Source organism: Schistocerca cancellata, chromosome 2, assembly GCF_023864275.1.
Source record: "Schistocerca cancellata isolate TAMUIC-IGC-003103 chromosome 2, iqSchCanc2.1, whole genome shotgun sequence".
NCBI classification, from domain to species: domain Eukaryota; kingdom Metazoa; phylum Arthropoda; class Insecta; order Orthoptera; family Acrididae; genus Schistocerca; species Schistocerca cancellata.
In genome coordinates this window covers 1,051,430,365-1,051,448,043 of record NC_064627.1, presented here as the reverse complement: position 1 = coordinate 1,051,448,043, position 17,679 = coordinate 1,051,430,365, and the positions used below count along the sequence as shown (strand labels likewise).

At 44.3% G+C, this 17,679-nt stretch overlaps 1 non-coding gene across 1 annotated transcript; it reads left to right on the top strand.

The window, feature by feature from the left end:
• The first annotated feature begins 15,701 nt into the window (after positions 1-15,701).
• Trnat-ugu (transfer RNA threonine (anticodon UGU)) lies at positions 15,702-15,776 on the top strand. The gene has a single exon. It is a non-coding gene; the product is annotated as a tRNA-Thr (tRNA).
• The last annotated feature ends 1,903 nt before the right edge of the window (positions 15,777-17,679 follow it).

Genomic DNA, 17,679 nt, shown 5'->3' with positions numbered 1-17,679 from the left:
ATGACCAAGATGGATCTGTTACTCAGGTAACATCCAATGGTTAGTCCACGTTCGAAGTCACTGATCTCTCCGGACCGACCCATTCTGCTGTTGCTGTTTCTCTACTGGCAACACGACATTCCCCGGCCCCTTTTACACTGGTGGGATCGCCTCTTGTGACATCTGGTGATCAATATCGCATTGCATAGGAGCATCAGCGCACTTGATCGGACAGTCTATCCTGTGGAGTATATGTGGCATCCAGTTACTGTCGCAAATGAGTACAGAACGAAGCGGCGATTGCAATTAGCATGCTTATACTGGACATTGCAACGAACTGTTCAAAACAAGAGGTGCAGAATGCTCAGTAAGCTTGTTGGACACACATCAAAAAAAGTTTTGCATCACCTCGGTTCCGATACTTCCGGAACCTGTACAGAAAATTGGAATGGAGATCGACATAAACATCATTTCCGCCCTTTTTATTGCTCATGAAAATCACGCATCTCATGTTGTACCACCTTACAGCGAGAGCTTCAGAGGTGGTGATCCAGATTGCTGTACACACTGGTACCTCTAATACCCAGTAGCACGTCCTCCACTATTGATGCATGCCTGTGTTCGTGGGGGCAGACTATCCACAAGTTCATCAAAGCACTGTTGGTCCAGATTGCCCCACTCCTCGACGGCGATTGGGCGTATATTCTTCAGAGTGGTTGGTGGGTCACGTCGTCCATAAACAGCCCTTTTCAATCTATCCCAGACGTGTTCCACAGGGTTCATATCTGGAGAACATGCTGGCCACTCTAGTCGAGAGACGTCGTTATCCTGAAGGAAGTCATTCACAAGATGTGCACGATGGGGGTGCGCATTGTCGTCCATGAAGACGAATGCCTCGCCAATATGCTGCCGATATGGTTGCACTATCGGTCGGAGGATGGCATTCACGTATCGTGCAGCCGTTATGGCGCCTTCCATGACCACCAGCGGCGTACATCTGCCTCACATAATGGCACCCCAAAACAGCATGGAATTTCCACCTTACTGCACTCGCTGGACAGTGTGTTTAAGGCGTTGCGCCCAACTGGGTTGCCTACAAAAACTTCACCGACGATTGTCTGGTTGAAGGCATATGTGACACTCATCGGTCAAGAGAACGTGATCCCAGTCCATTCGGCATGTTGTTCGGCCCATCTGTACCGCAATGCATGGTGTCGTGGTTGCAAAGATGGACCTCGCCGTTGACGTCGGGAGTGAAGTTCCGTATCATGCAGCCTATTGCGCTGAGTTTGAGTCATAATATGACGCCCTGTGACTGCACGAAAAGCATTATTCAACATGGTGACGTTGCTGTCAGATCTCCTCCCAGCCATAATCCGTAGGTAGCGGTCATCCACTGCACTAGTAGCCCTTGGCGGCCTGAGCGAGTCATGTCATCGACGGTTCCTGTCTCTCTGTATCTCCTCCATGTACGGTTTAGTGACATCTCTGAACAGTCACAGGGACTGTGTCTATGATACAATATCTACAGTCACCATCTGTCTTCAGGAGTTCTGGGATGATGCAAAACTTTTTTTATGTGTGTATTACGGTCGCAAGTAAATGTAATGAATAGTGAGAACAGGCGAAATACCGCTTAGACCTCTCACAGAAATGAAAAATAAATAAATAAGTAAATAAATGGGCGTGAACTATGTTACAACAAAGGAATTAAAGAGTCAAATCTTCCAAAGCGGAACGCAAGAGTCGTAACATGTGGTACTTGTGAGGAACCAATAGGAGGCACGTACGTCTGGACGTCCCTTCCTTACACCTCGCTGTTGCATACAGATGCGAATTTGACTACAGCAAACAGATACGTGAATGACTGGACGAACAGTTCTTAATTTAGTGAAAAAAAAAGAAAGAAAATGAGGCACAAGGGAGATCTGGACATCGATCTGCGCAGTCGCAGTCCAACACCGGGACCACACAACCACGACGCCTTAGCTGTTCGACTTTGCTCGATGTTGCACATCTTAAGCTTGGAGCATTCGCTGTTTATATTTTGCTTCTTTTTTCACGGTTCGGTACACCTTCTTCCTGTTTCCATGCTGCCGGCCGGCGTGGCCGAGCGGTTCTAGGCGCTTCAGTCTGGAACCGCGCGACCGCTACGGTCGCAGGTTCGAATCCTGCCTCGGGAATGGATGTGTGTGATGTCCTTAGGTTAGTTAGGTTAAATAGTTCTAAGTTCTAGGGGACTGATGACCTCAGATGTTAAGTCCCATGGTGCTCAGAGCCATTTTTTGTTTCCATGCTGTATCTGTGTTCGGTTTTCGACGGGCTGTCCACTGGGACATCTTACTACTAAATACGAAGGGACTGTGATGGGGAATTTACCTTGTGAAGTTTCTTGGCCGACTCATTCTACTGTTACAGCTTCTGTGCCGACAGCGCGGTTATCTCCGTCTCCTTTTGTAGTGGTGGGGTCCGCCTCTCGAGACACCTGGTTGTCAGTTGCGCACATCACATTGGGTTGCCCGGTTACTTCCGATTAGATAACGTATCTGTCCTGAATCCTAACCATCGACCAGCGCCATTTCATTTTTTATTTATATAATTTGTCTGTTGTTCTCTTCAGCGAAATGGTTGTTTAAGAAGCTGAACGCTACACTGCAACAGTATGGCCCTGTTCTGCGACCAACCTTTATGACCTAAGTACTCCGCAATTTCGCCAATTCACTGCGCGTGAATGGCAGTGTGGTTTCTCAAAACAGCCTACGACCACTCTCAGCTACCATCATTGTCGATCTGCTCCGGAGCGATGTCTTTAATCACGAGACGTTAAACTCTGACCTTTGTTCTTTTAGACAACAATCTACATATGTGACCCGGCAGACTAGGAAAAACTCGCCATACAAAGTCACCATATGTACACCTCACAATAACTATCGATAATGACAGGAATATGTGGAGTGATGGAACATTCAGACATACGTCTACTTAAACTCTAGTTTTAAGGTACACTCCTGGAAATGGAAAAAAAGAACACATTGACACCGGTGTGTCAGACCCACCATACTTGCTCCGGACACTGCGAGAGGGCTGTACAAGCAATGATCACACGCACGGCACAGCGGACACACCAAGAACCGCGGTGTTGGCCGTCGAATGGCGCTAGCTGCGCAGCATTTGTGCACCGCCGCCGTCAGTGTCAGCCAGTTTGCCGTGGCATACGGAGCTCCATCGCAGTCTTTAACACTGGTAGCATGCCGCGACAGCGTGGACGTGAACCGTATGTGCAGTTGACGGACTTTGAGCGAGGGCGTATAGTGGGCATGTGGGAGGCCGGGTGGACGTACCGCCGAATTGCTCAACACGTGGGGCGTGAGGTCTCCACAGTACATCGATGTTGTCGCCAGTGGTCGGCGGAAGGTGCACGTGCCCGTCGACCTGGGACCGGACCGCAGCGACGCACGGATGCACGCCAAGACCGTAGGATCCTACGCAGTGCCGTAGGGGACCGCACCGCCACTTCCCAGCAAATTAGGGACACTGTTGCTCCTGGGGTATCGGCGAGGACCATTCGCAACCGTCTCCATGAAGCTGGGCTACGGTCCCGCACACCGTTAGGCCGTCTTCCGTTCACGCCCCAACATCGTGCAGCCCGCCTCCAGTGGTGTCGCGACAGGCGTGAATGGAGGGACGAATGGAGACGTGTCGTCTTCAGCGATGAGAGTCGCTTCTGCCTTGGTGCCAATGATGGTCGTATGCGTGTTTGGCGCCGTGCAGGTGAGCGCCACAATCAGGACTGCATACGACCGAGGCACACAGGGCCAACACCCGGCATCATGGTGTGGGGAGCGATCTCCTACACTGGCCGTACACCACTGGTGATCGTCGAGGGGACACTGAATAGTGCACGGTACATCCAAACCGTCATCGAACCCATCGTTCTACCATTCCTAGACCGGCAAGGGAACTTGCTGTTCCAACAGGACAATGCACGTCCGCATGTATCCCGTGCCACCCAACGTGCTCTAGAAGGTGTAAGTCAACTACCCTGGCCAGCAAGATCTCCGGATCTATCCCCCATTGAGCATGTTTGGGACTGGATGAAGCGTCGTCTCACGCGGTCTGCACATCCAGCACGAACGCTGGTCCAACTGAGGCGCCAGGTGGAAATGGCATGGCAAGCCGTTCCACAGGACTACATCCAGCATCTCTACGATCGTCTCCATGGGAGAATAGCAGCCTGCATTGCTGCGAAAGGTGGATATACACTGTACTAGTGCCGACATTGTGCATGCTCTGTTGCCTGTGTCTATGTGCCTGTGGTTCTGTCAGTGTGATCATGTGATGTATCTGACCCCAGGAATGTGTCAATAAAGTTTCCCCTTCCTGGGACAATGAATTCACGGTGTTCTTATTTCAATTTCCAGGAGTGTATAAAGGATTAAGGCATTCTGGAATTTACGCACAGTTAGTCCACTTAGAGCACCGGTAAACCCATGGACGACCGTTGTCACAACTGAAGCTCTTAGTTACAAAGAATTGTCACTAGGAACAACAAATGCTGATAACTGAGCTGCCCTTTGTGTCTTATCTCAAAGGGCAGAGGGTAAGAAATTAAACGTCTGGGAGAAGCCGCTGCTCTGTGTCCTCACACAGTGCTTCCGATACCGCATCTGGGTCGACGCACTCGGCAAACGGACGTGTCTTGAGTCACGCTGTAGTTTGTATAAAGAGCTCTAGTCGTACTGCAAACAGGTGAGGGGGTGTGGAAACCAAGTCAGTGGCGGTGGACGGCGAGCAGAGCCGGCGACTGTTATTACAGAATCCGGAAATTCAGAGCATAGTACTTGCTTTTTCATCTGGGCTACTTCATTCATTAAAGGGGATTGGAGATAAGGCGCGATGACGGAGAGGATTCTATTAGTGAGGGTGGTCTGTCACTGTCTTCTTCTTACCTGTGCGAGGAACAAAGGTTAAGAGATGTCGTTATTAAACCTCTTTATAGGAAAGGTGGACACGAAACACTAAGTAACTGTCGCCCTGCTTCTTTCTTCACGTCTTTGTACAAAATATCCGAAAAAGTAATGTATTCAACGGTAGTCTCACGCTGCCCCCCTTCTAACAGCCGTGTACCGCAAGTCTCTAGAGGAACGGAAGGTTCCAAATGATTGGAAAAGAGCACAGGTAGTCCCAGTCTTCAAGAAGGGTCGTCGAGCAGATGATCAAAACTATAGACCTGTATCGCTGACGTCGATCTGTTGTAGAATTTTAGAACACGTTTTTTGCTCGAGTATCATGTCGTTTTTGGAAACCCAGAATCTACTATGTAGGAATCAGCATGGATTCCGGAAACAGCGATCGTGTGAGACCCAACTCGCTTTATTTGTTCATGAGACCCAGAAAATATTAGATACAGGCTCCCAGGTAGATGCTATTTTTCTTGACTTCCGGAAGGCGTTCGATACAGTCCCGCACTGTCGCCTGATAAACAAAGTAAGAGCCTACGGAATATCAGACCAGCTGTGTGACTGGATTGAACAGTTTTTAGCAAACAGAACACAGCATGTTGTTATCAATGGAGAGACGTCTACAGACGTTAAAGTAACCTCTGGCGTGCCACAGGGGAGTGTTATAGGACCATTTCTTTTCACAATATATATAAATGACCTAGTAGATAGTGTCGGAAGTTCCATGCGGCTTTTCGCGGATGATGCTGTAGTATACAGAGAAGTTGCAGCATTAGAAAATTGTAGCGAAATGCAGGAAGATCTGCAGCGGATAGGCACTTGGTGCAGGGAGTGGCAACTGACCCTTAACATAGACAAATGTAATGTATTGCGAATACATAGAAAGAAGGATCCTTTATTGTATGATTATACGATAGCGGAACAAACACTGGTAGCAGTTACTTCTGTAAAATATCTGGGAATATGCGTGCGGAACGATTTGCAGTGGACTGATCATATAAAATTAATTGTTGGTAAGGCGGGTACCAGGTTGAGATTCATTGGGAGAGTCCTTAGAAAATGTAGTCCATCAACAAAGGAGGTGGCTTACAAAACACTCGTTCGACCTATACTTGAGTATTGCTCATCAGTGTGGGATCCGTACCAGATCGGGTTGACGGAGGAGATAGAGAAGATCCAAAGAAGAGCGGCGCGTTTCGTCACAGGGTTATTTGGTAACCGTGATAGCGTTACGGAGATGTTTAACAAACTCAAGTGGCAGACTCTGCAAGAGAGGCGCTCTGCATCGCGGTGTAGCTTGCTCGCCAGGTTTCGAGAGGGTGCGTTTCTGGATGAGGTATCGAATATATTGCTTCCCCCTACTTATACCTCCCGAGGAGATCACGAATGTAAAATTACAGAGATTAGGGCGCGCACAGAGGCTTTCAGACAGTCGTTCTTCCCGCGAACCATACGCGACTGGAACAGGAAAGGGAGGTAATGACAGAGGCACGTAAAGTGCCCTCCGCGACACACCGTTGGGTGGCTTGCGGAGTATAAATGTAGATGTAGATGTAGATGTAGAAGTAGAAACAATTTTCTTAGCGTATCACAATTTGGATACCAGCAGGTGTGCTCGACTGAAAAGGCTCTTTATACATTCACTTATCCAATATTAGAAGACTTGAATAATAAAATATCGGGAATCACTCGTGAGTTCCCAAGTGTTTCCAGCAGTCGAGCAACGACGGTGCTTAGGGAGCTGTAAAAGCTGGGGTACAATGGTGGAGCAACTCCTCATAAGCCACCCGGCAGTTGTGGTGGTGTAAAGAGTGACGCCACTGCGTAGTGAACGACTGGAAGCGAGTGATTTAGGGTGACGACTCGCACTACCCCATGTGGCAATCCGATGTAAGTGTCTGTGTAGTGGAAATGCCTGGAGAACGTTACCTGCCAGCACGTGTTGAGCCAACAGTGAAGTAAGGAGTCGGTGGTGTTAGGGTATACGGGTGTTTCCCGTGGTTGGAGTGTGGTTACCTTATTGTCATTAAGAAAATGATAACTACAGAGGAATATGAACACATTGTACAGCATCGTCTCAGTTATGTGACTGGATTCGTGATTACCTCTCAGTGAGGTAGTAATTGACGGAAAGAAATTGAGTAAAACAGAAGTACTTTCTGGCGTTCGCCAAGGTAGTATTATAGGCCCTTTGCTGTTCCTTATCTTTATACACGATTTAGGAGACAATTTGACCAGCAGTCTTACGTTGTTTGCAGATGATGCTGTCATTTATCGACTAATAAAGCCATAAGAAGATCAAAACAAATTGCAAAACGATTTTAAAAAGATATCTGTATGGTGCAAAAATTGCCAGTTGAGCCTAAATAATGAAAAGTGTGAGGTCATCCATATGAGAGCTAAAAGGAATGCGTTAAACGTCAGTTACACGATAAATCATTCAAATCTAAGGACCGTAAATACAATCTAAATACCTGTTGCTGTTGTTGTGGTTGTGGTTGTGGTCTTCAGTCCTGAGACTGGTTTGATGCAGCGGAATTACAATTAAGAACAACTCAGATTGGAAAGAACACATAGAAAATGTTGTGGGGAAGGTGAACCAAACACTGCATTTATTGACAGAACGCGTAGAAAATGTAACAGATCTACTAAAGAGACTGCCTGCACTACTCTAGGCCGCCCTCTTTTGGAGTATCGCTGCGTGGTCTGGGATCCTTACCAGATAGGATGAACGGAGTACATTGAGAAAGTTTAAAAAAGAGCAGCACGTTTTGTGTTACAGCGAAATAGGGGAAAGATGTCACTGACATGATACAGGATTTGGCGTGGACATCATTAAAACAAAGGCGTTTTTCTTTGCGGTGGAATCTTCTCACGAAATTTCAGTCACCCACTTTCTCTGCGAAAATGTTTTGTAGACACCGAGCTACATAGGGAGAAACGATGATACTGACTGACATGATACAGGATTTGGCATGGACATCATTAAAACAAAGGCGTTTTTCGTTGTGCCGGAATCTTCTCACGAAATTTCAGTCACCAACTTTCTTCTCTGAATGCGAAAATGTTTTGCAGACGCCGAGCTACATAGGGAGAAACGATCATCATAATAAAATTAGGAAAAGCAGAGCTCGCACGGAAAGATATATACGTGAAACTTCCTGGCGGATTAAAACTGTGTGCCGGACCGAGACTCGAACTCGGGACCTTTGCCTGTCGCGGACAAGTGCTCTACCAACTGAGCTACCCAAGCACGACTGACGCCCCGTCCTCACAGCTTTACTTCCGCCAGTACCTCGTCTCCTACCTTCCAAACTTTACAGAAGCTCTCCTGCGAACCTGCAGAACTAGCACTCCTGAAAGAAAGGATATTGCGCAGACATGGCTTAGCCACAGCCTAGGGGATGTTTCCTGAATGAGATTTTCACTCTGCAGCGGAGTGTGCGCTGATATGAAATTTCCTGGCGGATTAAAACTGGCGGAAGTAAAGCTGTGATGACGTGGCGTGAGTCGTTCTTGGGTAGTTCAGTTGGTAGAGCACTTGCCCGCGAAAGGCAAAGGTCCCGATTTCGAGTCTCGGCTCGGCACACAGTTTTAATCCGCCAGGAAGTTTCATACCAGCGCACACTCCGCTGCAGAGTGAAAATCTCATTGCGGAGATATATACGTGTTCGATTTTTCCGCACACTGTTCGAGACTGGAATAATAGAGAATTATTGTGAAGATGGTTCGCTGATTCCTCTGCCAGACAGTTTTTAAGTGTGATTCGCAGAGTATCCATGTAGAGGTAGATTGTACACTGCGTACAGTGGAGGAACATTTGGGAGACAATGATTGTATCAGCATGACAGTGCAGCCTTTCGTAAATCAGCATCTGTTAGGCAATGGTTTTTGGACAAAAACAGTCCTGAAATGGGTTGTCCTTGCTAGAGTCCCGACCTGAACCTAATCGAACACGTTTGGGATGAGTTAGAACGTCGATCTGACTCCAGACCCCAGTGTTCAACATCACTATCTTCTCCGGTTTCTAATCTTGAGGAATAATGGTCTGCCATTCCTCTACAGACATGCAAAATCTCACTGAAGGAAGAGACTAGTGTATAACATCCCGTCGACAACGAGGTCATTATAGAGCCTCAACTGGAAGAGTCCCCCGCAGAGTTCAAGCCAGCATATTAATGTCCACTAACTGGTATCCAGACACTTTTGATCAGGTACTATAAGTGTCACTGACAAGCAAGTTTTGACTTGCCCTTAGTGAAGGAAAGAGGAATCAGCATCTAGAGTGAATTTTCACTCTGCAGCGGAGTGTGCAATGAATTGGGACTTACTGTGAGATTAAAACTGTTTCTCACACTCGTGTTCGAACCCAGAGCTCTTGCCTTTCAAGGGGGAAATGCGAATGCGCTACCGATACCGACTGAAATAACGACGCGTGGTTTAGCAACCCCGCTCCCCTCCTTCCCCTACCCTCCCCCTCCCCGTCACAACTTAGCTCCCGCCAGTACCTGACTTCCTACCCAGGACAACTTTTGTGTTGTTCCCCACGCTAGTCTGTCCTACGCACGCATCTCCATCTCCAGGTAACTGCTGCAACGTACGTCTATTTGAACCTGCCTACTGTTTTGAAACCTTTGTCTCCCTCTACAATTTTTGTTCCCCACACTTCCCTCCTAACTGACGACTCCTTCATGCATCAGAAAGTTCCAACACAACAACGCAGTGTGTGACATAAGAAATTTTCGCAGTATTAACGTTGCAGTTTTGAGTAATGGAGTAATTTTTTACGCTGTGTCGTCTGAACAAGTGACAGCCACGGCAAAAGCACCACAGACGCAAAGATGGGAGCTGGTGCCAGTGCCGTAGAGACTCGCCACTTGCGCCAGTTCCACCAGCTCCACGGGCGGAGCTGAGGATGAAAATATCGACTTCCCCTAGGCCAGTTCCGGCCGAGTACAATCCGCTAATGACCGGACTACAACGGACAGAAACCTACTCGGAAGATAGAAGAGCAGCTGTCGCTCACTTGGTTATAGATCATCGCCCAGGGCTAACTTGGACAGGGAACATCGTTTAGTGAACTGTTAGAAGTGAACAAACAGTCGTAAAATTGAATTTGCTATGAACTGTGAAGCTGACCTACGATTATTTCCACTTAGCCTTTGAGGGCCTTTTTTTGTGTTATATTACATGCAGTGTAGCATACAGTACTTCGTTATTCCACATGTCACAAACATAAGTAAACCTTTTTAACTCATTTGCCTGACTTTTTTACTAATTTGTTGGAGTGTGGTAGAACCTTCGTTCTCCTATCCTGTTACCTGACCCTGAGGCATAACTGTGTAACACTGGGAGAGAGATATCGTCTTAGCGGCGTACTGCACCAGAAGCCCTTTCACGAACTCACAAACTCGGCCTACCAAAGTGACAAGTCTGCCTCCACAGCAGAACCGACGAGTCCTTTACAAAACTGGCGACGGAAGTTTACAAAATTTTATGTAATATATTTTGTCATTATTTTTTAAATATTTTCGAATGAATGAATATGATAATGTCAATTAAATGTAATATTTAAAAAAGAATTATGTAATAATGTGTACTAAACACGCTGGTGTAGTCAGGGCGATTTGCTGTTGTGAACAGTCAAAGAATATATTTGAAGTAGGGAACATTGTCTCTGGCGCGGACGCGCACTGTGCAGTTGGGTGACAAGCGCTCGGGCGTAGTGGTTGCTAACGGCACGTAGTGGGCCACATTGTAAGGTACCAAACTGGAAGAACTGTATGTTATGGCCGCCGCGCATAATTACGGCGTTAATTGATGACAGTGTAAAAGGCATCAGCAGGAATTAATATGAGAGCACTGTTCGCTCAAAATTGTTTACTACAAAGCGACTCTAAGATGAGTCTGTTTCCATGCATTGTCAGCGATTATTACCTTACGCTGCACCAACAGTCACTCACAGAAGTAAGACCAGACCAATGCTAGTCAGCGTAGAAGTTTGATTTTGTGAATAATTACCAGCTTAACGGTAATGCTGTGTTACATGCGCTATCCTGTCATTGTTAATTAAAACCGAGTGTTGCTGTTGACGATAAAAACACTACAATTGCTGAACTAATTCAATTTTGATGATTTCTTTAAGAAAGTGGAAGTTACTAAATAATTGAGACCGATAGTTAAAGACAATGGACTTTGTTGCTCAGCCAAATCGTCACTTAAAAATCCAGTATTAATATTCGGCGATTATGAAGAAGTAATTTCAGTGAGTTCTTAAAGATTATTGTAAATCAGAATGTTTAATTTCTTTTGTGATCAAATAATTTCTGCTCCCTTGTTCAAAATATGTAACAGTATTATGCAAAAGTTAGTCAGTATTAGTTAATGAAAATTACACACGCTAATAGACATATTTTGCTTAACAGAAAGTATTTGTTTAAGAAGAATAGCAATAGTAGAAATATTAGTAGTAGGCGTTGTGGTAGGCTGCACGAAGCTATTTATTAGGTAAACTGAGTACCAAACATTTAGCACTCAAGTGCAAATGCTTAGAGCAATTTACTTAACTGGTTTCACAGTTAGATTTATCTTATGTTGCTACCTGTGATTTTGACTCTGAGATCTAGTCAGTGTTATTGTAACAGTTCTCTCCTGACTGGCTTGCATTAAGTTTACGTAAATACTTTTCCAAATTGATTAACAACTATGCAATATTTTTCGCTTACACTGTGAGCTGGCGACCGTTTTCTATGACCATTGCGGTCTAAACTAAAAAATATTTAACTTCTTTATCTGAAATATCACTAACCAATTTTCAGTTTTTATCATCTGTCAAAATTCTTTCGATCGTTATTGCGTAGAACTAGTCGCGCCATAACTCTTCGTTATAACTGATTTTTGTTTTTTTTATTTAATTTGTTCTCCGGAACCGAAGCTTTTTCCCAGACGACAGCGACATTAGGAACACGTGTCATCAATTGTTGCAATTAGGTGTAGGTGTAGTTCCGTTATAACTTGTTCCATCAACCGATCCTTTCCCTTAGTCAAATTGTGCATTTTTAAAAATTTATTTATTTATTTATTTATTTATTTATTTATTTATTTATTTTTTTTTTTTTTTTTTGCTCTCCACCTCGATTCTGTACCTCGTCATTAGTCACCCGGTTTACTCATCTAATGTGAAACATTCTTCAATAGACCTACATTTTCAAAGTTTCTGCTCACTGCTTGTCTGCATTTGTCACATTCGCAGAAGGCTACAGTCCCGACAAATACCTTCAGAAAAGACTTCCTAACACTTAAATTTATATTAGATGTTAACAATTTCCACTTTTTCCAGAAATACACTTCTTGCTGTGGCCACTCTGCACGTTATATTCTCTGTACCTTGGCCTTCATCAATTATTTTGTTTCCCAAATAGCAAAACTAATCTACTATTTTCATGTTTCATTTTCTAATGTAAATCCCTCAGCGTAGCGTTACTTATTTGGTCTAGAGTGCACTACACTTGTTTTACTTTTGTTGACACTCATAATTTCTTTCAAGGTACTATCCGTTCCATTCGACTGTTATTCTAAGTCCTATGCCGTCTCAGAATTGGTATCTTCTCGGCAAACATCAAGGCTTTTATTTGTTCCCCATTAACTTTGCCTTTCAAAATTTCTTCTTAGTGTGATTTTCTAACTGGTCAGTGAACAAACTCAGTAATATCTGCGGTGATCTACAATCCTGTCTCACTGACTTTTCAGCTACTCTTTACCTTTCATTCCCTTCGATTCTTACACTGTGGGAGGTGGCGCAGTGGTCGGCACACTTGACTCGCCTTCGGGAGGACGACGATTCAAACCCGCGTCCGGCCATCCGGATTTAGGTTTTCCGTGATTTCCCTAAATGGATTCAGGAAAATGCTGGAATGATTCCTTTGAAAGGGCACAGCCTACGTCCTTCCCCGTCCTTCCCTAAACAGATCGGACCGATGAAATCGCTGTTTGGTCCCCTCCCCCAAAACAACCAACCAAGCAATCTACTGTTGTAACTGTGGTACAGGTTGTAATCTCCCCACGGAAAATTACCCTCTACCACGCACCAATTAATCATTGTCAATCAAACCATCCACATTTATTTACTTTGGAAAAGTATCTGATCTGATTTTCTAGTAACATATGCGGCGACAGCTCGTCGACGCCAAAGTATTTTCGAGTACGTTTATTCTTTGGAATAACAGAGATAGATGTATGTATTCTCCATGCTTGTTAGACTGGTAACTAGGACAGCTTCGGAAGTATCTGTTGAAAGATTGACGGGTTTCTAAAAGAGACATATTTGCTTTTCTTCTCGCTAAAGCGAGCTATTGACATTTGTGCCACTAGCGGGTTATTTGAAGAGAGAGAAAGACTGTAAACGGAAATTAATTAAGACTTGCAACCAACAGAAATCTGGACATGTAATGGAGATGGATTGAATATACAATTTCCTTCATAAATAAGGTTTGTCACCCTTTTATTCTGGAGTGAATGAACGACTGATTTCTTTGTCTGAATCATTGATGATCGCGTTGGGGGAGTTTCAGCTGTGTCGAAGAGAGCCTGCAATCACTGAGTCTTTGTTAAATCGTCCAAAAAGGCTTCGTACACATCTGTAATTCGAAATCTTTAGTAAAAGGAACGAATTGTTCAAACGATTGATTTTCCCAACTGAATGCAGCGCTTAACAATAATAATAAATGTAAAGATCTCTTACAGCAAGCCAGCCGCTGAATACTAAGACGAAGGGCTCCACCAGAGATTCTATTGGGCTGATTTCACGTAATGAAATATTATATTTAAAACTGTACATAGATAAAGGAGAGAGAGAGAGAGAGAGCGAATGAAAATTAGAGAAAATACTAATAATCCTCCATTAGTCTAATTTTTCGCCTGTCTTATCACGGATCAGCCTAAAGACAAAACGGGAGGCCCTTTCTTTACTGTATGGATTTATGTGTGAAAGTGAAGGGATCTTGAAGGCAACGGATACACGTCTATACAGACAAAATATTACACAAAGTTAGCGGCAAGATGCATGCATTCATCATTCAGCATCTATTCTATCCTTACATTAATACATTATAAGGTGGTGATGATGATGTTTGGTTTGTGGGGCGCTCAACTGCGTGGTTATCAGCGCCCGTACAATTATCCAATCTTTGCTCAGTCCAATTTCGCTACTTTCCTGGATGATGATGAAATGATGAGGACAACACAAACACTCAGTCATCTCGAGGCAGGTGAAAAATCCCTGACCCCACCGGGAATCGAACCCGGGACCCCGTGCTCGGGAAGCGAGAACGCTACCGCGAGACCACGAGCGGCGGACACAAACACACACATTATAAGGTGTAGCTTGGGTACAAGTTGTAGGTAATTCCTCGCTCCCTGCATTTTACACCTGCTGCCTTCAGTATTTTGAAGGGTGTAGTCCAGTCTACATTGTCAAAAGCTTTCTCAATATCTAAAAACTCTGTAATCATACGTTATATCTTCAGTAGATACTCTAAAATAAGTTGTAGGGGCAGTATCGTATTGTACATTTTTTCGATTCTTTTGTAAATAATTCGTGTGCTGTAACACTATTTAAACCAAATGTAAACAAGCCAAAGGGCAGCTTCATGTTAATTCGTCATTACGTTCTCTGCCATTAGTATTAGTCAGGCTGATACAGGAAGTTACCGGTAACGCGTGCGGAATCTCATTGACGCGCGCGCGCACACACATACAGGCCTTCGGAGACTAATGACTGAAATAATCGATGAGAAAACAAACCTGTAAAGAGGATTTACCCACCGACAGACTGTGATGGCGCAGTGACGGAGAACTTGTGTCACGGGAGGGTGACGGTTATCGCATGTTGTCGTGCTACCGTCATTAGGAGCTGCCGATTGCCAACGGCTGGCGGCGAAACCACTTGCAGTTGACACGTTCTTGAAAATATATGCCCCATCCACGGACGTGTTAGCAGAGATTTATTCCCTCTGTAAAGCAGGAGAGATGAAAATCTGAGACACTGTCGTCATTAGGGTATTAGGGTACAATGCTAGTGGGGGTAGGAATCTTAAGACATTTGGAAATGAGACTCCCACGTTCTCTGCCTCACCCTAGGGCACTGCAGTTAACACAGGAACACAGCTCTTGGACCAAAGCGCTTAGGTGGTCTGGTCAGCTAAGTCGTATGTACTGTTACATCACTCCAACTAAAATATCCCATCTTCAAGGAGAGCCTCACGTCACCGAAAGCGCCAAGAAATGTCCACATGGCATTGATAGTTGCAGTATTATACTATGGAGAACATTTACATGAACTTTCATAGAACATGTCTTTCGTATAAAATCCCTCCATGACAGTTATGGGCTAAGTAATTTCTAGTGAAAAGCTTTACAAATTTTCTTGGCTAATGTCTTCCCCATTCGCACTGAGGTGACTGACGACCAATTTCAGTTAATTTATATGGATGTGGTGTCTGTTCTTTCGGACATGTCCGAAAGAACAGACACCATATCCATATAAATATATAGTCCTGGCAATACCGGCCATGACCTTCTTCTTCTGTGCAGATGCACACATATTCCCCGAACTCTTACGGGACTTGGAAAGAATGTCTTCCACGAGTAATGAGTGTGTTGCGGTGGGACACTACGGACGTAGTGTGTGGACATACAAGGTGAGAATGTGAGTCTCGCGGGAGGCGTGCGCGAGATAGTCCTTGCAGTCGCACTATCCTCTGTGCCCTCGGTGGCTCAGATGGATAGAGCGTCTGCCATGTAAGCAGGAGATCCCGGGTTCGAGTCTCGGTCGGGGCACACATTTTCACCTGTCCCCGTTGATATATATCAACTCCCGTGACCAGCTGACGGTATTCATATAATTCTAATTTCAGTTAGCGTATCGGTCTCAGAATGTATAGGGTATCAATCTAACCAACGTGTGATACCAGCTCGATACTCACCATCTTCTCGAATTATGTTGACATAATCCCAGTGATGCTGAGTTCTTTTCTCAGAAAAGTGGATACCGTATCAGATGTGTAACTGTGCCACGTGGATTATTCACGCGCCCTTGTGCACTTTAGCGTCGTATTTGCGGTATGGGACAGTATGGAAACTAACAGAAAATGGAGTGCGAAATCAATTTCTAGCACAGCGTTTCCCATCCTACTGGCGCCATTGGGACCAACGAACATAACGTTCTCATTCAGTGGAAGGATTTCTGTCGACTTTGGTTTGTGTCTTCATTCCGAAAGACATGATGGGTATGTTTGAAATTTAGCGGATGACACACACACACACACACACACACACATACACACAAGGGTCAGCCAAAACATTATGACTAAAGCGCTCCGCTTGACCGAATGCCGACTGATGGAGTTTCGGGCACGCGACTCGGTAAGTAAAGCATACATGGTGTCACAATTCATATTGCAGCCTCCTAGGCGCACAGGAAGCAAAGTTTTGATGACGAGCATATGTCAAGCAAAGTATCATTTGGAATCAAAATGAGTTTAAAGATTAGATCACTTTAAAGGGTAGTCGCACAACGCACGTGTCGAGCCGATTTCAGGATCACCTCAGTCCATCACATACACTTTTCTCCTGACTACAAGAGCGACTACGAGGCATTGGTATGTTTGCAGTTAAGAGAGTTTGAAAGGTATCTATTTTATTGGTCGTTACAATTTTCAGGAAGTTTTGGCCATATATTCAAATGAAATTATGAATTTGATAAATGTACTGAATCTCCGTAATATCGATATAACTATATTCTTTGTAAGTCCCTTCTTGAGACCACAGATATTGGTGAGAAAGGTTAGTTTTACTTTGTCAGAGTAGCAGTCAGTCTGTGTTTGACAGTCTGGCTATGTGTTTGCTTTGAAAGGATGGAAACTGACTTGCCATGTAGCGTTGACAGCGTTATTTAAAAAGGATTTTGTATTAACTTATTCTGAGGAAAAATTTTGTGGAACAGAGATGATATGAATGGAAGAATGTCAGAAGCAAAGTTTTCTAAGATAATTTAGTTTTTTATATATTCGTAATTGTGTAGTTTCTTATTGTTAGAACATTGTGTATGGTTTAAATTTACGGTAAGAAGTTTTATAGTGAAACACATGGATTTGTAGTATAATTGGAATAAGTGTCAAGGAAAGTAATTGTGCACAGGAAAATTTTTGAGGAATATTTTGCCAATCAAGTTGTGAGAACTTTATGAAAGGGTGTATTGGTGTGGCTTAATGAAGCATAGTTTAACTTGGAGTCTTTGTTCTTATGCATGAGTCGTTAAGTTTTGCGTCTCGTTTTTCATTCTTTACCCGCATGAATGTGTTTTGAATACTCGCATTGCACAACGCGAGCTGTGTGCAGCAGACGCATTTTTTTTATGAAAAGTGATAAGACACCGTCTTGCATTGCACTCCGTAAATACGGTAAATGAAATCTCATTTTGACATTTTCATCATTATTTTAATAATAACAGGTTGCTGAACAGACGAGCGTTCCGTTCGCACAGGTAGGCCTGGAAATTTAATTATCGGTGAAATTTATGTTCATTGTAAGGTGCAGTGACTGTCGGAATGTATTTATGAAAATACCATATCAGTTCAGAGGTTTCATATGAGTAAAAGATTTCAGAAAAGCGCTACTTTGTAAGATTTTAAGTAAATTATCAGAAAGTGAGACGCGTTACATTTTATGTTCATTTGTTGTG